The following is a 23,978-nucleotide window of genomic DNA, read 5'->3' on the forward strand; positions in this document are numbered from 1 at the left end:
TATTTCCAGTGGGACATTAACACAGGCTTGCAGTAATACCTCTATTAATGAAGAGAATGTGTTCCAATGACATACTTTTTCATCAGATATTTCATAAGCAAGACAGAAAAAAACTACAAAAGATCGAGATGGTAGCTTCAGAACTTCATGTAGGAGGGTAAAAATATGACATATAATATAAAAATATGACAAAATACTAAAGAAAATAGCATCAAATCTGCTGGAAAACATGAAATAGGACTCCTACAATTTAGTACAGAAGTGAATGGGGAGAAATCATGCTAACAGATTTTAGGAAATAAACCCAACAGCAGCGTTGTTGTCAAGGTAGGTGGAAGGCTTGGGGGAAAGGTTGGTGAGCAAAGGTGCCCCAGGTGACCTGCTGAAAGGCAAGGCAGTGTAGGTTTCAGTAGGTCACAGTGATGAAGGACATCATTTCATCTAGATGCAGCCTTCTCTGTAGCTGCCACTGGTGACCCAGGGAGTAGAAAGAAGGGAAGAGTCTGGGAGGGGTATTCTAGGGAAAAAGCCAAAGTATCCAATAGAAGTAACTGGACTTCACTTTCATGACCTAAAGACCTCATGCATGACTTGAGTCTCTAACATACTTGTTTCCCGAGATCTGATAGTCTTTTAAGAGGAAACCAAAACTTTCCCTTCACAATTTGAATGAATACGTAAAGAACTTAAGTTCATAGGACGTAAGTGCTATTTAGGATAAAATTGTCATCAGATACAGGAGTCAAAACAAATGCTCATGAGGGCCAGCAGATGAAGCAGTTGAAGAATGGGAAGGAGACCCTTAACTGCAGAGGACGTGCCCTTCAACAGTGGACAGATGTCACTCACCCAGTTTCAATTGAAAGTGGCCAAGGGAAAGTCTGGCTGGTTACAAGGTGGTTCAAGAGAGATGCTGATCTTTATTTTTAAGTAAAACGTTTGTGCCTTCAAACATTGGTTCCCAGCTCACAAAAGCCAACAAAATGAAACACCGCAAGGGCAACCAAAAGAGTTTTGCCGCCAAACTCAAGACATAGATTGCCATTTTGCAACGTGCTCATCAAAAAGTATTGAGTCAACTAGTCAAGCTGGTGGAAGTGAGAGTTAAAAGCTTCCTCTTTGGGCAAAACTGAGAGTAAAGAGAACAAGAAGGCACTGGTTTAAGGGGGTAAAGCAAAAAGAAGGTGAAACATATTTTGGAAACCTCACAATTTTGCTCATTCTAGTCCTGTCTGCCTGTATTTAGATGGAACAATTGGAAGCTGTGCAGATCCATTTGTCAAGCCTTACCACATACAAAGCTTCACTTCCCACAGTTTTAATACTGCCAGTTTCATTATAAAGTAGATTAGTTCCCAGAGTTCTCACTAATCAAGGTATCACACTATATGTTTTTTGGCACAAAGCATATTCATGAATCACATTAAGTTCCATCTACAAGGATGATTTTTCCAAGATGCCACAGACTGAGTGTGGTTTTAGATTCTGCAGCCCAAACAATCTGAGATACTGGCTTTTTTTTTTTTTTTTTTTTTTTTAAGGAATTAAATTGTAATCTGCAATGCAGCAATAATTTACTACAGAGCTTTGGGCAAAAAGCCTGCTGCAAATCGTCAGTCTGAAATGTTATTAACACATCAGCTATCAAGGTCAACAAAAGACGCTATAGAAGTTTCTTTTACTGTTCTTAGATAGTGAAATATATAAATCACTTAACTGGTGCACAGAAGTTGTTCTAAACAAATAAATTCAACATTTGCTATCAATCTATTTCAAGGAAAGGAGCAAGCTGACAAATAGTTCTTATGATAGTAAGAATCCTAAAGCTTAGGTTAGGTAGTAAGAATCATTCACAATGATATCTAAAGATACACATATACCTCTGAGTAAAAGGAAAGTATATATGTTTATAGGTATATGCATGAGGTATCTGTAGTATATGTGTGAGTACTTTCCTGGAGAAACTAGAAACATTCATATGGTTTCACTATAAATTTTTTAAAGCTGGTACTGCTTGCTCGCTTCCATGCTTTTTGCACTCTGCTGTAAATTTATTTCTATACAAATAAATATTATCTCATTACCAACCATCTCCATTAGAATCTAGCAGACCATGAAATAGGCTTTGCAAGATCAAGCAATGCACTTAGGCCCAAAAAGACATTGTTTTGGCTTCTAGCTTAAGAACTCATGGAGAAATAAAATTTTACATAACAGTTTGGAGAAACATACACTATATAATCCTTCCCAGTCCAAGGCATTTCTAAAAAGGACAGCAGATTACTCATAACTGTGAAAAATAAATGTTTCTATTTCTACCTACTTCTTCTTTGTCTACCTTTCTAGCATTTCTAACTTTTACATTGTTTTCAACAATCCATATTTGAGTATATTTTTGCTAATGCAAAAATAACTTAAGAACAAAATGTCCTGCGATTTAAATCTACTCAATTAAACAGTAAGTTAAGTGATCAATTCACTCTTCCATTCATTTTAAGCACATAACTTCCAAAGATAATGCCACTAAGAATATTATAAAATTCAAGAGCACGTCAGAGGTCACATTCTAGATGCCATTCTGAAATGCTGCTAAAATATCAACAATGATAGAACATATTCCATTAATTACGAAAATGATGCCTAAGAGCAACCACAGCAAATACACACAGTTGATTATGGCTACAGGCATTCATTTAAATCTTTATTCAAATTGCATAAATTTTAGTACCTTTCGTATAGTACATGTGCAGAGTTCAAGTTCAAAAGGAATATTTAAGTATCCTCCCAAAGAAACAAAGAGTTACGTTTTTGCCCAGAATTTAAAGTGAGTGGGAAATGTAGCAACATAAATTTTTGCAGCATAAGTTCTATTGCCAGGTTTAGGAACTGGCAAAAAACCAGCAACCATGAAAGAGGCTGGCAGAGAGGGAATGGTCAGTTTTGATTGGCAGAAGGCAAGCCTTGAGAGGCACAGGAAAGCACACAAAAGCACACTTGTGTTCTGTGTCCTGAGAGCCCCAGAAAAGAGGGATTGTGAAGGCCCCTGGACATTTAAACAGCAAAAGCCAACAGTTCTGCAACATGAACAAAACATATCAATATTTCTACTTACTCACTTACTTATATTCCTACACACAGGAAAGTTTTAAAGGATTAAATTTATACTTGAAGAAAAATTAATCTGTTAAATCATTTGGTCTAATACCATGTTTCTATTGCTTATTATAGGAGGACATTGATTTGGGATGGCTATATTTCAAAGTCAAAGACATTTTTCACATACTCCAAGAGATTTCCAAAACTAAATGTATTTAAATATGAAGTTATATAGACAACTCTTTTTTAAAAAGCGATCAATCTAAAAGTTCAACTGCATGGTAGTTACCATAAAGCATTACCATAAAGACTATAGTTTGGATGGGAGAAATGTGGCTTTGTGGGGAGGAATCCGGCTAGGGCCTCTTACTCAGGGATCAGTCTTGGCATGATGATGGAGGGGCAACCATACATCATGCACTTTCTAATGGGATGTGTTAGGAGCTAGGTGGCTTCATTCCTAAAATATTTGTGCACAAAATGTTCAACCTGAATCTAATCACTCCTAAAGATCAAATTTTTCACTTATAGTAAAACAGGAGCTGGAAGAAGGAACTAAATCAGCACCATCAGGAATCAATTAAATAAATTTAAAAAGTAGGTTGTTCTACAAGTGTCCCAGTCTCATCATAAAGTTAATATCATGGAGAGGTAAGGAAGTAAGGGAAGGAGCGAGGAAAAAGCAGGTGTGGTAGATAAAAACAGTCAAGAGACATCACAAAAAAATGCACCATGTGTCCCTCTATTAGGATCCTGGTTTCAACAACTGGCTATAAAAGACATGTTGGGGACAGGACAGGATATTTGAATATGGGCTTAGTACTAGATAGTGTAAAGTAATTATTATTAAACTTTTAGTTGCAATAGTAGAATTGAAGGTGTGTGGGAAACTTCCTTCATTTTCTAAGAAATCCATTCTGAACTATTTAGGAATAAACTCTCATGATGTCTATATTTTACTTTAATAAAAGACTTAAGAAAAAATAGACAAAGCAAATATGGAAAAAATTTTAAGAATTAAAAAAATCCAAGCAGTAGGTATATATGTATATACATATACACATATAAGTAATATATACACAGACATATATATGTATGATACATATAGTATTCTCTGTATTTTGGGGTATGTTATAAAATTACAATAAACAAAACAAAATTATTTATTTTTAAGTTACTTCTGTTACAACCTTTCTTAACTTTAGATATTCAAAGCAAGATAGTCTCTGTATTGTATTTAGCTATCTTCCTGTCCCATAAGTTCTAATAAATATTTTTTTATTTCTATTTATTCATATTCTTTAATGCATTTCAAAAAAGCAGCAGCTTTCTATGCCTTGATTTGATAACTTGCACGAAACTTGTAGGAATATATCTTATTCCACTACTCTAAAATACAAATTAAACATATTTTTTAAAAGGTAGCAAGTCACTCAATACCATCATCCGAAAATGACTGTTAATTTTAATATTTTAATCTTTTTTAAGAGTAGATATATTTCTATGTACTCAAAATATTACATACACCTTTTTATTCTGCCTTTTTCATGCATTGTGATAGGACCCAGGCATTACAGTCTTTTTCTAAATATTTTAAATGGTTTTAAAGGACTCTCTAACCACAAGGTAGATTCTACAACTATAGCACACTTAAGCATACAAAATAATTTTTTTCCTAGCCGCAGCAATCAGACAGCAAAAAGAAATGAAAAGCATCTGGATTGGTAAGGAAGAAGTGAAACTTTCACTCTTTGCAGATGACATGATACTATATAAAGAAAACCCGAAAGACTCCACCAAAAAACTGCTAGAACTGATAAACAGATTCAGTAAAGTCACAAGCTACAAACTTGCATTTCTATACACCAGTAATGAAGTAGCAGAAAGAGAAATTAAGAAAACAATCTCACATATACAATTGCACCAAAAATAATAAGATACCTAAGAATAAACCCAACCAAAGAGGTAAAAGACCTGTGCTCTGAAAACTGTAAAACATTGATGAAAGAAATTGAAGACAACACAAAGAAATGGAAAGACCTTCCATGCTTATGAATTAGAAGAACAAATATTGTTAAAATGTCTATACTACCCAAACAATCTATACATTTAATGCAATCCTTATCAAAATACCAACAGCAGTTTTCACAGAACTAGAAGAAAGAATGCTAAAATTTTTATGGAACCACAAAATACCCTGAATAGCCAAAATAATCTTGAAAAAGAAAAGCAAAGCTGGAGGCATCACAGTTTTGGACTTCAAGCTATATTACAAAGCTGTAGTAATCAAAACAGTATTGTACCATTTTATACAAAATAGACATGTGGAACAATAGGACAGGATAGAAAATCCAGAAATAAACTCACAACTTTATGGTCAATTAATCTTTGACAAAGCAGAAAAGAATATCCAATGTGAAAAAGACAGAAAGACAGTGTCCAACAAATGATATTGGGAAAACTAGACGGACAGCAATATGCAGAAGGATGAAACTGGACCACTTTCTTACAACACACACAAAAATAAATTCAAAATGGACTAAAGACCTAAATGTGAGATGTGAAATCATAAAAATCCTAGATAGGAGTAGAGGCAGTAATTTCTGACATAGGCTATAGCATTTTTTTTTTTTTCTAGATAGGTCCCCTGAGGCAAGGGAAACAAAAGCAAAAATAAACTCTGGGGACTACGTCAAATTAAAAAGCTTCTGCACAGAGTAGGAAGCAATCAATAAAACTAAAAGGCAAACTACAGAATGGGAAAAAATATCTTCAAATTACATCTGATAAAAGGTTAGTGTCTAGAATATATAAAGAACTTATAAAATTCAACACCCCCAAAACAAATAATCCAATTAAAAATGAGAAGACATTAATAGACATTTCTCCAAAGAAGTCAGGCAGATGGCCAACAGACACATGAAAAGACGCTCATCATCACTTATCTTCAGGGAATTGCAAATCAAAACTACAATGAGATAGCACCTCACACCTATCAGAATGGCTAAAATCAACAACACAAGAACCAACTGGTGTTGGTGAGGATGTGGAGAAAAAGGAACCCTCTTGTGTTATTTGTGGGAATGCAAACTGATGCAACCACTGTGAAAACAGTCTGGAGAATCCTCAGAGAGTTAAAAATAGAACTATCCAACAATCTAGTAGTAAACACCCTATTTGGTGTTTACTCAAGATTATAAAAACACTAATTCAAAGGGATACATGCCTGCCTATGTTTACAGCAGCATTATTTATAATAGTCAAACTATGGAAGCAACCTAAGTGTCCACTGATAGATGAATGGATAAAGAAGATGTGGTGTGTGTACACAGTGGAATACAGTGTATTGCTATATATATATACACACACACACAGTGGAATACACATGTATACTATATTCCCCTGTGTGTGTGAGTGTGTGTGTATATATATATATATATATATACACACACACACACACATACATAGTGAAATATTATTCAGCCATAAAGAAGAATGAAATCTCACCATTTGCAACAACACGGATGATGGATGGAGTTAGAGAGTACAATATTAAGTGCTTCTCATTGTTTGCATCCAGCCCGAGATGCCACCAAAGGTTCATTCCCTTCAAAGCTGCACAATACTGACAACCAGTTTGCTTAGGTTTACACGACTTAAAGCAATTTACCCTCGGGGGATTCTCCTTTAGAAAGGAATAGCTGTGAAGTGAGATAATGAAAATTACATATAGAGATAAGACTTAGCTGAACCCAGAAGAAAGCACGGCATGGATACTTGGATTGGGAGTCAAGGTGAAGGTAAGAAAACAAGGGAAGTGATTGAGTTGGAGAAGCATTTGAAAATGGGTATCTCTGGCAGAGACAATATAAGCAAAGGCGCGGCATTGCGAAATGCACCTAGTACAGCCAGACACCAAGCTATAGCAGAGAGTATAGTCTGAGGAGATCTAAAAGACAATTTTTGTAAGTAATATTAGACCAACGACATAAGATGACCTGGAATGGCAGTCAAGTTCAGTTAGCTTTGAAACTTCAAGCAGGATAGTTACTGAAAGTTCTCCAAGCCGAAGAAAGACACAATGAAAGCAATGTTTTAGAGAGATAAACCTGGCAAAAATGTGGTGAACTGGGGGTAAATAAAATCTGGTAGAGGAGTGAAATTCTATAACAATAATGAGTCAGTTGAGGTTTTGTAGGTATGGGACTAAGAAGCAAGAGACTTTTTTCACTGTAAAGAAAAGTAAACAGGACCCCATGGATAATTAAATAAGGGAGATAATGAAGAGGAAAAAATTGAATAATGCACCCCTTAGTGACCAGAAGAAAGGTATGCCCTAAAAGAAAAGAGAGTGGATGATGGGACAAAATTCCAGGTGAAAGGGAGGCTTGATTTGGGAAATCTGAGTTTGAGCTGGAAGTGGGACATGCATGTGAAAATACTCTGTAGGCATCTGGAAAGATGAATCTAGATGCAGAGTGTATGGGGAAATCTGACAATAAAGTTAGGTAAAGAGTTTCATGAGTAGTTTGCAGAATCCAGCATCTTAACTGAATGGAACTCCTTATATAGGTCAATAGCTTAGGTGGTCATTGAAATGAAAGTAAGGGACAGCTGGGTGGCTCAGTGGTTGGCTGCCTGCCTTTGGCTCAGGGTGTGACCCCGGGATCCAGGATGAGTCAGTCCCACATCGGGCTCCTTATGGGAAGCCTGCTTCTCGTTCTGCCCGTGTCTCTGCCTCTCTGTGTGTGTGTCTCTCATGAATAAATAAATAAAATATTTTAAAAAAAAAGAAAGTAAAAATGCATTCATTCATTCATTCATTCATTCAACAAATACACATTTACTTTCATCATCAATGACATCCTAATCTCATTCTCATTAAGAAGATTGACAAGTAAAATTCAAAGTACCTGAGAGTCAGTTCAGGATATCTAGGGAATATGTGCTGTCCTCTTCTATGTTGCAAATTGCTTGTATGTTGAAAAATCAAGGCAAACTGTTTTCCTATCATGGAAAATATAATGTGAGCCCATCTCCACAGTTTGACAACACATTCCGACCATTTAATAATATATTAGCAAACCCAGTCTTAAAATGCTATTGCATCTAAATTCAACATTGCATTAAACCCACTTATAAAAAATTCCCTGCAATCATCTTTGTGATAACCGTCAATATTACTCAGACCCCATTATCCACAATATGATTAAGTCCCATTGAATCTATTCCGACTGTCTTACATAATTATTCATGGCATTTCTGCTAAGTCCCTAACCCAGGTAAGTAGATCACATAACAATTCACAAAACTGTCAAAAAAAAGTGAATCGAAAAGTCATTAATGTAACACCTTAATCATTCAAAAATGAGTGGTAGTAGCTTCAGACAGGCAAGTCATACCTTTTTAGTATTCTTTCCCACGGTATCAAATTATTGATTTTCTTTATCCTGTGCCATGATCTAAAGGTCTTAGCATAGCTTTAACTTTTTCATGAACATGTTAATAAAAGCCAAATATCAGAAATAACCATTTTTAGTATTTCATTTATCAGCTGATAATAGCTAGAATGTTTTCAGCTGCAAATAAAAATCTGATTTAAGCTAGTTCATATAAAGATATGTATCATCTTATACACCTAGAATTCCAGGGAAGGCACAGTAGTTTTGAAACAAGTCAATAGCTCCAGTCCTATTTCTCCATAATTCTCTCCACTGAATCCTATGTGAATTAATTTCATCCTAAGATTAGCTTCTGAGTAATGGAAAAAGAGCTGTGGCAGTTCTGAGCTTTTTATCTGCATCTCCCTGATGACCAGAGAAAGAGAGACTATCCCTTTTGACTGGCTCTTTTTTACTTGCAAAGAAATTTCTTTCCTTGAAACCCTCAGCAAGCCTTTCCTCACATCTTGCTGGCACAAAGGGTCACATCACATACCCATTTCTGAAGTAGTCACTGGCAAAGGAGAGGGATTATTTTGTTCATGACACTAATCCCTAGAACTGGGAAAAAAGGGTCTTTTTACCTGAAGCCCATGGTCTGGAAAGGGCAAAAGGGATATGTTAACCAAAAAAATGGGGGGAACCATGAGAAAGGAAGAAATGGATGCCAAAGCAGAGCTTGTTGGTCTGCAACTGGCCATTAACTTGTTTTTTAAGAGGGGATATTTGGTGTGTGGTAAAAGAGAAAATGAAAAAGAAGCCACTCGACAGTTCTTATGGTTATCCACTCCTTCTAATTACCTTAATTTTTCTGTTTTCACATTCCTCAAGATACTTTGCCTGCCACGGCTCTCCATGTATATGTCTAATTGCAAGTTTAATTTCTCAGTAAGATTAGTGACTAGGATCCCATATACTGGGACTACTTCTTCCAAGTAATTCTTTCATGTATGTATTTTTCTTTCTTCTATTTTTGGAAATATTAGTAAAGTTCCTAATAGTTGGAGGGAAAATTCATCAAGAAATAAAAACTTGCTGAGTGCCATGTCAAATCTTTTCCAGGGATGGCAGTTATGTGTGGTATTTTAAAAATAGCATCAGTTTATCGAAGGAAATCTCACATTATCACTGCTACAATAAAAGGTAAAATTCTAAAACACAATATACTTGAGACAAGTTGGATTTAATCTTTCCTCTATCTCCTACATGCTGCTTCTGAAAAGGCTGGAGGTTCATCTATTGCCTCCTGAGGGCCTTCAGGCACTGGGAGCATGCCATCATCGCACATGCCCCATTCTGCAACTGGGATGAAGGATAAATCCCTTGGCCCCAGTAGGAAGGTACCTCAGTTACTCCTCATATCAATCCTGCAACATAAATATTACTTAATTACTTTATTCCTGAGAAAACTGAGGCCCAGAAAAGTTAAATCTCACGAAGTTATCAGACAAATGATTGGTAGAGTCAAGATTCAAATAATGTTTTTCTGATTCAAGGGCCATATTATTTCCAATGTGTCAAATAGCTTCTCAATTCCAAATGCCCTTCAACATTTTTTTTAAATGAATACATTTTATTTTCTTAGAGCAATTTTAGATTCATGGCAAAACTGAGCAGACGCAGAACAAGAAGTACAGAGGTCCCAAGTATCCTCTGCACCCCACATGCATCACCTCCCCCACTATCGGTATCCCCAACCTGAGTGGTATATTTGTTGCAGTTGATTTACTCTTGTACATTCTATGAGTTCAGACATATGTGTGACACAAGTATCCACCATGGCAGTGTCATGTAGAATTAGCTTCACTGCTCCCAAAATCCTCTGTGCTCCACCTATTTATCCCTGCCACTACCCTACTTCTGGCAACCACTGATTGTTTTACTGTCTCCATAGTTTTGCCTTCTCCAGAGTGTCAGATAGCTGGAATCATAGTACGTAACCTTTTCGAATTGTCTTCTTTCACTTCGCAATATGCTTTTTAGGTCCCTCAATGTCTTTTCATTGGTTCATAGCTCATTTCTTAGCACTAAATAATATCCCATTGCTTGAATGTATCACAGTTTATTTATCCGTGCACCTATGGAAAGACACCTTGATCACTTATAAGTTTTGGCAAATACGAATAAAGGTGCTATAACATCTATGTGCAGGCTTTTATATAGACATAAGTTTTCGATTGAAGCAACAATTTCCAATCACTTCCATCCCTTAGAAATACAATCTAACAAATCCCTTAGAAATACAATTGTCACAAAAATATACTGCAGGCTTGTGCTCTGAGTGGGGTTTCCCAGGGACATAAAGAACTCTCTAAATAAAATGAAAATGTTTTAGAAATATAGATTAGCAGTTAATATTTTATGAGATAGTTTATATATCCTGATATTATAAAAATTGAATTTGAAGAATATTAGATTTATGTAGATTAATTTTCACTATTCTTCAGTTAATAGAAATGCAAGTCACAATGCCAAATGAAAATGACAAAGAGGAATTATTTTCCAGGAATTATATATTCATATACCATCCATTCTTCGTACATACTTGAGGGTAAACATATAAGGGAAGGGAAGACATTTGTATAAACAAACACAGGAACCTTATCCTCAGAGGTCTTAGATCCTGTGCTCTCATATGGCAGGTGAAGAGTGTGATATCTGTGGAGAGCAAAATAATTCCATATCATAAATTCTGCTGAGGGCCTAATGCCCAACATGGGCCAAGACGATCATGTTAAAACAAGGACACATAGGATAAATTCCATTCTTCAGTACAATTTTAGGATTTCAAATCAATTTGAGGGAGGGAGGCAAGATGGCAAGAGGAGGAGGGATCTTGATTTATCTGGTCCTCCAAACTTACCTAGATAACTTTCAAAGCATCCTGAACCCTATGAATCCAATCTGAGATGTAAAGAGAGAACAGCTGGAATGCTACAGAGAGAAAAGCAATCACTGCTGACAATGTAGGATAGTGGAGAAGAGGAAAGGCAGGAGAGGGGAGCTGTAGAAAGCTGGGACAAGAAAGTGGAGCTAGGGACAATTGGGAACTTTAGAAATCTGTGCCTGAAAGAGTCTTCCCTGACTGAAAAGCACTCAGTGGGGAAATAGGGTGAATCGCAGGAGGGGCAGTGAAGTCTCAATATTCCCAGGGCCCAGGAGAAAGCTCACCACAAACCGTGGCTCAATGGCGGTAAAGGGCTAGAATACTGCAACCCTCCCAGGGCAACTGGGAGAAGCTGGCCAATCACCCTGGCCAGCACCAGAGCTCTCTTTACCCTAGAGCCCGGCAACGGACAGAGGCGGGCTGTCCTCCGTTCCCTTCAGAAGTGGATCCCAGGAGCATCAGTCCAGTGGTGCAGGGCCCTCCATCCAACGGTGCCCCAGTGGACAAAGCCAGGTATCTTCCCTTCCCTCCAGGACAGGTGGAACCGAGGAGGGCAAGGGACAGCAAGAATTCTCCTGTGCTGGGCGCCCTTCAATTTGTGCAAATCAGCAACCTGGTGCCTGCCCCAGGAGGATGTAGGCCAGTGTGCATGGAAGACTGCGGTTTGGTACACTTGGGGAGCTCTTGGTTCTGGGGCTGGAGATCTGGCTGCCACCATTTTTGTTTTTCTTTTCGCCTTTCACCTGGGAGAGGTGCATCCTCTAGGGAACAAAGGCTTTACAAGATAAACAGCTCACACTGAGCCAGGCCACCTGGTAAGGGGAGGAGCATCTCCACCTAGGCACAGACACCTGAGAATCAACGCAGCAGGCTCATCTCCCAGAAGAACTGCTAGAAGAACAAGGGAAGAGCAAGTTTATTGACCAAGCAGCACTGGAAAGCTCCAGGACTGAGGGAAAACAGTATATAGAACTCATAGTTTTTTTTTCCTTACAATTCGTTTATCTTTCAGGTTTAAAATTTCTAATATTTTTTTCTCTTTTCCTGCCTTAACTACAATATTTTACCAACTCTTCATTTTTAAGCTTTTTCCTTTTTGATGTTCATATTTCTATAATTACATGTCTTAGATATACTCTTCATTTTTGGATTCCTTTCAATGTATTTAATTTAATTTTGGTAGATATATTAGTTATTGGTTTTTGTTTTTGGTGGTTTTTTTCTGTCTAGTTTTGTTTTATAATGGTGAAAGTTAGTACCTTCTAACATATGGACCAAAATACATCCAGAACCAAGTGGGAAACTGTCTTAGTTCATTCTGTGAGACTATATTCTCCCTTCCCATTCTGCCCCCCTCTTTTATCTTATTTCTGTTTTTGTAGTAGATGTTGGGCCTCTATATAAGTTTTCCTGGTTTATCTAAGTTTGGAATTTAGCATCTTCTAACATACAAAACAAAATACACCCAGAGCCAAGAGTATCACCCTCTAGGTCTACTTGGTGAGACTATATTCTCTTTCCACCACCACTTCATCTCCACTTTTTAAAAAAATTCTTACTATTTTTTTTTAATTTGTGTTTCACTTTTGTGGTCCTTTTGTTGTATTTTGTTCTGTTTTTCTTTTTCTTTTATTTTCTGGTCTCTGGCCTCTTCTGAATTGTCAAGTGTCTAGTTTCCTTAAGTGGTTGATATTCTTGACTCTGCTCACTCATACAGCCATTCTGAACTGGACAAAATGACTAGAAGTAAGAATTCACCACAAAAGAAAGAACTGGAAGTAATACTCTCTGCCATAGACCCGCTAGATGTGGATTTATGTTCCATGTCAGAGACACAATTCAGAAGTACAATTATAGAATTATTGGTGGTTCTGGAAAAAAGCTTAAAGGACTCTAGAGATCCTTTTACTGCAGAATTAAGATCTAATCAGGCCAAAATTAAAAATACTTTAACTGAGATGCAGTGTAAAATGGATACTCTAACTACTAGGGTTAATGAGGTGGAAGAGAGAGTGAGTGACATAAAACACAAGTTGATGGAGAGGAAAGAAGCTGAGGAAAAAAGAGAAAAACAATTAAGAATCCACAAGGAAAGGCTCTGGGAATTAAATGATAGCTTAAGAAGGAATAATATTCATCTTATTGGGATTCCAGAAGAAGTAGAGAGAGAGAGAGAACCACAAAGTATATTTGAACACATCATAGCTAAGAACTTCCCTAATCTGGGGAAAGATACAGGTATTCATATCCAAGAGACAGAGAGGACCCCCCAAAATCAACAAAAACCAATCAACATCCTAACATATAATAGTGAAGCTTGCAAAATTCAAAGATAAAAGAAAATTAGTTGTGAGCTCTCCTCTTTCATTCATGATTTTTTAATTTGAGTCTTTTTTTCTTTTTAATAAGACTGGCTAGGGATTTATCTATCTTATTAATTCTTTCAAAGAACCAGCTCTTGTTTCTTGGTCTGTTCTAAAGTTTTTCTGGTCTCTATTTCATTGAGTTCTGCTCTAATCTTTATTATCTCTCTTCTTCTGCTTGGTTTAGGCTTTGTTTGTTGTTCTTTCTCCAATTCCTTTAGGTGCAAGTTAAACTTGTGTATTTGAGGGTTTTTTTTTTTACCAGTTTTTTGAGGGAGGTTTGTATTGCAATGTATTTCCCTCTTAGGACCACTTTTGCTGTATCCCAAAGATTTTGAACAGTGTACTTTCATTTTCGTTAGTTTCCATGAATCTTCTCTAATTTCCTGGTTGATCCATTCATCTTTTAATAGGATTCTCTTTAACCTCCAAGTCTTTGAATTTCTTCCAAATTTCTTCTTGTGATTGAATTCTAGTTTCAAAGCATTGTGGTCTGAAAATATGCAGGGGATAATCCCAATTTTTGGTATCAGTTGAAGCCTGCTTTATGACCCAGTATGTGGTCTATTCTGGAGAAAGTTCCATGTGCACTTGAGAAGAATGTGTATTCAGTTGCATTAGGATGGAATGTTCCGTGTATATCTGTGAAATCCATTAGTCTAGTGTATCATTCAAGGCCCTTGTTTCTTTGGTGATATTCTGCTTAGAAGATCTGTCGTTTCCTGAGAGTGCTGTGCTGAAGTCTCCTACTATTAATGTATTATTATCTACGTATCTCTTTACTTTTGATATTATTTGAAATATTTGGCTGATCCCATATTAGGGGCATAAATATTCATAATTGTTAGGTCTTTTTGTTGTATAGACCCTTTAAGCATGATATAGTGTCCTTCTTCATCTCTTATTACCATCTTTGGTATAAAATCGAATTTATCTGATATGAGGATTGCTGTCCCAGTTTTCTTTTGAGGACCATTTGAATGGTAACTGGTTCTCCACCCCCTCATTTTCAGTCTGGAGATGTCCTCAGGTCTAAAATGAGTCTCTTGTAGACACTATATAGATGTGTCTTGCTTTTTTATCCAGTCTGATACCCTGAGTCTTTTGACGGGATCATTTATCCCATTCACATTCAAGTAACTATTGAAAGATATGAATTTAGTGTCTCTATACTGTCCCTGTTTCTGCAGATTGTTTCTTTGGGCTCACTCTTTCTCTTACAGGGTTCCCTTTAATATTTCTTGCAAAGCCAGTTTGGTGATCACATATTCTTTCTGTCTTTTCTGGAAGTTCTTTACCTCTCCTTCTATTCTGAATGACAGCCTTACTGGATAAAGTATTCTTGGCTGCATGTTTTTCTCATTTAGTACCCGGAATATATTATGCCAGCCCTTTCTGGCCTACCAGGTTTCTGTGGATAGGTCTGGTGTACTCTGATATTTCTCCCCATATAAATTAAGAATCTCTTGTCTCAAGCTGCTTTTAGAATTTTCTTGTTATCTTTGAATTTTGCAAGCTTCACTATTATATGTTAGGATGTTGATTGGTTTTTGTTGATTTTGGGGGGTCCTCTCTGTCTCTTGGATTTGAATACCTGTATCTTTCCCCAGATTAGGGAAGTTCTTAGCTATGATGTATTCAAATATACTTTGTGGTTCTCTCTCTCTCTCTCTCTCTCTCTCTCTCTACTTCTTCTGGAATCCCAATAAGATGAATATTATTCCTTCTTAAGCCATCATTTATTTCCCAGAGCCTTTCCTTGTGGATTCTTAATTGTTTTTCTCTTTTTTCCTCAGCTTCTTTCCTCTCCATCAACTTGTGTTTTAATTCAGTAATATGGCAGGATACAAAAGCAATGCACAGAAATCAGTGGCATTTCTATACACTAACAATGAGACTAAAGAAAGAGAAATTAAGGAGTCAATCCCATTTACAATTGCACCCAAAACCGTAAGATACCTAGGAAAAAATTAACCAAAGAGATAAAGGATCTATACCCTAAAAACTACAGAACACTTATGAAAGAAATCAAGGAAGATGTAAAGAGATGGAAAAACATTCCATGTTCATGGATTGGAAGAATAAATGTGAAAATGATTATACTACCCAGAGCAATTTACACGTTCAATGCAATCCCTATCAAAATACCATGGGCTTTCTTCAGAGAATTGTAACAAATAATTTTAAGATTTGTATGGAACCAGACCCTGAATAGCCAGAGAAATGTTGAAAAAGAAAACCACAGCTGGGGGTATCAAAATGCCTGACTTCAAGCTATGTTACAAAGCTGTGATCATCAAAACAATATGGTACTGGCACGAAAACAGACATATAGATTAATGGAAGGAGAATAGAGAACCCAGAAGTGGACCCTCAACTCTATGGTCAACTCATCTTTGACAAAGCAGGAAAGAAGGACACCTGGAAAAAGGACAGTCTCTTCAATAAATAGTGCTGGGAAAATTGGACAGCTACATGCAGAAGAATGAAACTGTACCATTCTCTTACACCATACACAAAGATAAACCCAAAATGGTTGAAAGATCCAAATGTGAGACAAGAATCCATCAAAATTCTAGAGGAGAACACAGGCAACACCCTTTTTGAACTTGGCCACAGCAACTTCCTGCAAGACACATCTATGAAGGCAAGGGAAACAAAAGTAAATATGAACTATTAGGACTTCAAGATAAAAAAAAGTTTTACACAGCGAAGGAAACAATCAACAAAACTAACAGACAACATACAGAATAGGAGAAGGTATTTGCAAATGACATATTAGATAGAGGGCTAGTATCCAAGATCTATAAAGAACTTATCAAACTCAACACCTAAGAAACAAACAATCCAGTCATGAGATGGGCAGACATGAACAGATATTTCTCCAAAGAAGACATAAACATGGCCCAGAAGCACATGAAAAAATGCTCCACAGCACTTGCCATCAGGGAAATACAAATCAAAACCACAATGAGATACCACTTCACACAGTGAGAATGGCTAATTTTTGTTAAATTAAAATTTAAATCTTGTTAACTTTAACAAGACAGGAAACAACAAATATTAGAGAGGATGTGGAGAAAGGGGAACCCTCTTACACTGTTGGTGGAAATGCAAACTGGTGCAGCCACTATGGAAAATAGTGTGGAAGTTCCTCAAGAAGTTAAATATAGAGCAACCCTACCACTCAGCAATTTCACTATTGGGTATTTACCCCAATGACACTGATGTCATGAAACGCTGGGACACCTGCACCCCAATGTTCACAGCAGCAATGTCCACAATAGCCAAATTGTGAAAGGAGTCACTATGTACTTCGACAGATGAATGGATAAAGAGGATGGGGTTGGGACGCCTGGATGGCTCAGTGGTTGAGCGCCTGCCTTTGACCCAGGGTGTGATCCTGGAGACCTGGGATCGAGTCTCACATCGGGCTCCCTTCATGGAGCCTGCTTCTCTCTCTGCCTGTGTCTCTGCCTCTCTGTGTGTGTCTCTCATGAATAAATAAATAAAATCTTTAAAAAAATTAAAAAAATAAAGAAGATGGGATATATATATATATATATATATATACACACACACATACACACACACACACACACACAATGGAGTTTTACTCAGCCATCAGAAAGGGTGAATATGTACCATTTACTTTGACATGAATGGAACTGGAAGGTATTATGCTGAGTGAAATTAGTCAATCAGAGAAGGACAATTATATGGTTTTACTCATATGCAGAATATAAGAAATAGTGAAAGGGACTACAAGGGAAAAGAGGGAAACTGAGTGGTGAAAAAATTAGAGAGGAAGACAAACCATGAGAGGCTCCTAACTCTGGGAAGAAAAATGTTGCAGAAAGGGAGGAGCATGGGGGTACGGGGTGACTGGGTGACGGGCACTGAAGAGGGCACTTAATGGGATGAGCACTGTGTGTTGTACTACATGTTGACAAATTGAATTTCAATAAAAATTTAAAAAATCAATTTGAATCTGATGAATTATGTTTAATACAAATTTTTATTTGTAGAATTCATGTTTAAATCATTCTTTTTATTATAACTGTTAGAGTTACAGATAAAAATTGTTTATAGGAAAAGAAGTATTGAATCAAGTCCTTGCAACCAGTAATTTCAGAGTCACTGTATAGAGATTGTATAGCTATGCATCAACCAAGAGGGATCGACCCAGTGTGCAAATTGGGTCTAGGAAAGGGTAAGGATGGAAGGAAGAGAGCTGACTCTACTCTAAATCATGTGAAACACAAACTTGACAATGACAGAAGTGGTCTGACAAATGGAAATAACTTTATTTCTCCTTTTGAACTTAGAAGAGAAATCAGTCAGGTAACTCACATTCCTGCAAGGACCAGGAAGGTACCAGGTAGGGACTGAAAAAAACTGGAAAATTCATGCCTAATCTAAGGTGGCAACTGCTATTCAGTTCCAGACAACTATCGCCATGTAGGAATGAGGATTCAGTGTGGCTGGATCTTATTACTTGGTGAATTGTCTTTTCAACCCCTTTGCTCATTTTTAAATTGAGTTACTTGTTTTCTTATGAAGTTTTGAGAAAGTTTATATATGCTGGATGTAAGTCTTTTATCAGATGTGTGCCATGCAGATATTTTCCCCAAGCCTATGGCTTGTCTTCTCATTTTCTTGACAGTGACTTTTGAAGAGTAAAGATTTTTGCATTTGATGAAGTGCAATTTATCAGTCTGCTCTTTTATGGATTGCACTTTTGGGGTTGTACGGTAGTCCTCCCTTATCTGTAGGGGATACGTTCCAAGACCCCCAGTGGATATGTGAAACCGGGATAGTGTCAAACCCTGTATATACTATGTTTTTTTCCTATGTGTATGTGTCTATGATAAAGAGTAATATGTAAATTAGGCACAGTAAGAGATTAACAATAATAAAATAGAACAATTATAACAATATATTGTGACAAAAGCTATGTGAATATAGTCTCTCTCAAAATATCTTATTGTGCTATATTTACCCCTCTTCTTCGATGATGAGATGATAAAATACTCAAATTATAAGATAAAGAGAGTGAATGATGCAGATATTATGACCTAGGGTTAAGCTATTATTGACTTCCTGATGATGTATTTTCTGCTTCTGGATCACGGTTGACAGTGAGTAACTGAAACCTCAGAAAGCAAAACAACCTTAATCTAAGACCACAAAGATATTTTCCTATGCATTCTTCAAGAAGTTTTATAGTTTTAAGGTTTACACTTAAAACTCCATTTCAAGATACTTTTATTATATTGCATGATTATAAATCAAGTCCATTTTTTTTGCATGTGATTTCTAACTGTTCCACTAACAATTGTTGAAGACTTTTCTTTCTCCACTTTATCACCTTTGCAATTTGTTAACAATCAGTTGTCTAGACTTTTGCTACCAAGAAAATAGAGCTAACGCCCTTTACCCTATTTCCTCCTTGAAGTACAACTAGAGACTCTGAACATTGTATATAAAACAAGGAGAAAGAGACGGACTCTGAGGGATGGAGAGAAAAAGACAGATTGGCTAGTGAACTTGGGACCCAAGGAATGACAAAGCAATGGGTTCTATGGGCCCTCTTTTTGCCTCATATAGCCCAGGCTTGGAGCTGAAGAAATCAATCATCCAGAAATGGCAATGGATTCAGACAATCAAAAAAAAAAAAAAAAAAAAAACCCAGCAAAAGCCTACTCCCTCTATCTTAAACGATCAGGAAAAGAACAATGTAGAAAACAGAATCTTTTATACAATTATCACTACACTCTGGCCAAACACACACACACACACACACACACACACACACACACACACAAGCAAGGCCTCCTTCACATCCAAGCCAACAAAGGATGAGTGGGGAGCCTAGAGGTCTAGCCTGATGAAGATGTAATGGGGTGCTCCAACTCTCTCTGGCCCTACTGTCAAAGAAGGCAAAGTAGGAAGTAAAAACTTCCATACTAGAATAAACATCCTTGTCTTGCATAGTTTCTAACAAATCTGCTGTCAATCTTATCTTTATTCATCTCTAATGTGTTTTTTTCCCTTTTTTCCTCTAGCTGCTTTTAAGATTATCCTTTTATCATTCTTACTAGCTAATTTAATTATTATGTGACTTTCTGTCATTTTCTTCATGTTTCCTGTGCATGGAGCTTCTTGAATCTGTGGGGTTTAAAATTTCAACAAGTCTGGAAATTTTTAGTCATTGTTTATTCAAACATTTTTCTCTACCCACCACCCCCTCATTCAGAGACTCCAATTACAAGCATACTAAGATGCTTGAAGTTGTTCAAAAGCTCACTGATGTCCTCTTCTATTCCTTTCTCTCTCTTGGTGGTTCATTTTGGATAAATTTTACTGGTACATCTTCTGCTGAACTCATCTTTTTTTCCCTTTCAATAGCTTATCTGCTGTTTATCCTATTCAATATATTTTAAGGTCTCAGTCATTCTGGCTCTCATCTCCAAAAGTTTAATTTGGGTCTTTTAAAGATATCCTTTTTAGCTCTTTGAACATATGGAATTGAGTTTAATAACTGTATTAATGTCCTTATTTTAACCCAGTTCTGCATCAGCTTCAATTGTTTGACTTTTTTCATCATATGGGTCATATATCCCTGCCTCTTTGAAAACTGGCAAACCTTTTATGCCAGGCATTGTGAATTTTATATTATTGAAGGCTGCGTTATTTTGTACAAATACTTTTGAGCTTTCTTTTTCAACACAGATAAGTTACCTGGGAAAAATTTAATCTTTTTTTCTTTTGTTTTTCAGATTTGTTATGTAGAACTAGAATAGCATTTAAGTTTAGGGCTAAGTATTCTCCACTACTGTGACCATTTCGAGTACTCTGCTCCATGGCCTGTGAATTGTGAGGTTGTTCCAGTGTGGCTGATGAAATCAGGTCCTCTTCCTAAGTGTATGAATACCAGGTTCTATGACCTCTAATCTTTTTTTTGGATGGTCCTTTCCTTGACCTCCGCTAGTTTCCTCACATGTATGTGTTGATTAGTACTCTACTAAATCCTAGAGGGGGACCCGCTGCAGATTTCCAAGATGTTCTCTTGGTGTAGCTCTCTCTTTTCAACACTCAGCCCTATAAACCCACGCACTAGAATTTTTCTGGACACCCAGAAGCACCTTCTTAACTCAGGGAGTCCACTGCTCTGTGCCTTAGTTTTCCCTCTCAGCACCACAGCCTGGAGACTCTCTTGGACAATGAAACAGGTAATAGTAGACCTCATTTCATGTGTTTCTCATCTTCCCATCTTTTAAGTATCACTATCTTTCATTGCCTGATGCCCAGAGCCTTAAAACTACTCTTTCATATATTTTTGTCTTGTTTCCTACAAGAGGGTATCTTCAATCTCTGTTATTCTCTCATGGGTGAAAGAAGTCTGGTGATACCTTGAAGAAAACTAGGTTTGGAAATTGTAAGTCAGAAGAGAAAGGGATTCTTTAGTGGAATTTAGCATTCCAGTAGCCACCACTAAGCAAGTTTCCTTACCTTCCTAGTCCCTACCTTCACTGACTCCTAGAATGCCTCAGCCCAAGGGAAATGTATGATTAGGAAAAGGGGGATAATTAGATATTGGACCTGGATCATATTCCTCTGTATAGGAATAGACTTTTTCTGGAAAGTCAGTGGAGATTCACTCAGCATGCTTTCAACAGAAGCTTGGAACTAAGGATACAGACTTGAGATTAGGACCTGACATTTCTCTGTGAAGACCTCAATTTTTTTAATGTATTTTCATCCAGATCTGAGAAGTGCACATGATCTGAAGCTACAAACTCTTCTAGGGAGAAATCAGGAGGAACATATGCCAAAATCTCCCCTTTCCTAATATATCATACAATAAGCATCTCAATTATTTAATTTTTCCCAGAATAGAGTATAAATAGTAGATTCACAAATACAGGGAGAAGAAACTGTGGTGAAAGTCACAAGTTACTAAAATTAGACTCATTTGTTTAGTCTGAGAGATTGCTGAAACTCGACATTTAGAGTGCAGTGTTTCCTGGCTGTGCAGAAGCAAGTTTGTTCTTAGAGCAAAACAATTAAAGAAATGACCATTGCTGGGGTGCCTGAGTGGCTTAATCAGTTAAGCATCCAATTCTTGGTCATGATCTCAGGATTCTGAGAAGGAGCTCCGCATCAGGCTCCATGCTCAGCACATGTTCTCTCTGTCTCTCTCTGTCTCTCTCTCAAATAAATAAATAAATCTTTTTTTTAAAAAATGACCATTGCAGAAAAAAATGGGGCATCATACTGCAACTTGCAACACATGTTGCAATGTTACCTAAACCTGCCATTCAAGGTGAAATTCTAGTAAAAAAGTTAATGCTTGTGACTAACCAGCACCTTCTTCCAAACACTACTCAAACTTCTTTTTCAGAGAAATTCATTCTGTTTAAGTAGACATATATCTTATATCCTCATGAAGTCCATTCCTCAGGAAGACAGCCAAAAAGGAAGAGAAAAGAAAGAAAACTATACTTGTATTACTTTGTTTGACTCTCATAAAGAACCGAAGACCTTGATCAACTTTATGAGAAAACCATGAGGTCCTAACACTAACATTCAGTCTTAACTGCAGATATCCTACCTTTTCATAAAATCTAACTCAAGTCTTTCAAATGTATAGAGATGATTTAAAATAAATTCTTGCTTCATTAACCAAATGAAAAAAAATCTCTACTAGAAACCCAGTTTAGTAAATAGCTATAGTCACTTCTTTGCTTCTCAAAAATTCTTTGTCTTCACTTGAATCTGGGATATTTGCAATAGCCATGAAATAATAACCTGTAAGTGACGACAAACACTTCCTCACAGAGGGTATAGGTGTCTGGTGTGCTCCAGGCCCCTTTGTAGTTTGAGTAGATAATTTATTGTCCTATACTAAGATTGGACCTCAAACCAGCTGGTAAGTCTTGATTTTCCAACTTCACTGAAGCATAGGTATAATAAGTACTTTAAGGCCCCCAATGACATGGGACGGCAAATCCTGCCTCCAATAGAACTAGAAAGAACTTCCCTCTGCTCCAGAACATCGAGGTACCCTATAATCTTCTAGCTCCTAGTGCTACATACTGCTCTTAGCTCCAACTCTGTAGTAGCAATCTATGCTCCTAGTCATTTATACAACAGATATTTATTGTGTACATTTTATGTGCTAGGTATTGTGCTAGATGATAGAGACACAAAGAGAACAAGTCAGAAAAGGCCTATTATGTCACAAAAAGCAGAAGGTGAAAACAGACAATAGATTAGTATAGAAATAAGATAATTTCAGAAAAGTAAGGACTTTAAAGGATACAAAACAAGGTAATTGTAAAAGAGTACTTTGAATGTGGTGTGGAGGTACTTTTAAATCGAGTGGTCAGGGTAGACCTCTCTGGATGGTGACATTTGGGCTAAGATGGAATGCTAGCCACACAAGGATTCCAGATAAAAGCATTCTCATAATTAAAAGAGCAAGAAGGGCAAGGTAAGGCTCTATAAGACCCGGGCCAAGCTGCTAGTCCTTTTCTGGTGTTTTCATCTCCTGGACATCAGGTGTTATGAACACTGACTTTCTGATTTGTGCTACTATGACACACTTGTTCTATTCCCAAACTCTCCCCATGTTAAGTGCAAGCCCTAAGGATTCCCATCTCTTTCAGAAGAGTCACGTCCCAGGTCTAGCTGTCTGTCTGATAATGACCAACACTCCATCTGCCACATTAATTTTATCTTTCAAGTCTATGTAGAAATGATCTTTGTGTGTCTTCCCAGCCAGGAGTTAGACCTGTGCTAAAAGTACACTTACGAAAAGAAGCAGAGACAAGGGCAGCCCTGGTGGCTTAATGGTTTAGTGCTGCCTTCAGCTCAGGGCCTGATCCTGGAGACCTGGGATCAAGTCCTACGTCAGGCTCCCTGCATGGAGCCTGCTTTTTCCCTCTGCCTGTGTCTCTGACTCTCTCTCTCTCTCTCTCTCTCATGAATAAATAAATAAAATCTTAAAAAAAAAAGAGAAGCAGAGACAAGGAATGGGGAAACACTGATATTTTCCAGACCCTGAATTTACTGTCTTCCTAAAGCCTGGCCACATTCATGTTTTGGAGTATGAGACACTTATAATATAATATAATATAATATAATATAATATAATATATATTTCACATATGCTAAATTGAGTTA

The sequence above is a fragment of the Canis lupus genome, chromosome 22, assembly GCF_048164855.1.
Source record: "Canis lupus baileyi chromosome 22, mCanLup2.hap1, whole genome shotgun sequence".
NCBI lineage: Eukaryota > Metazoa > Chordata > Mammalia > Carnivora > Canidae > Canis > Canis lupus.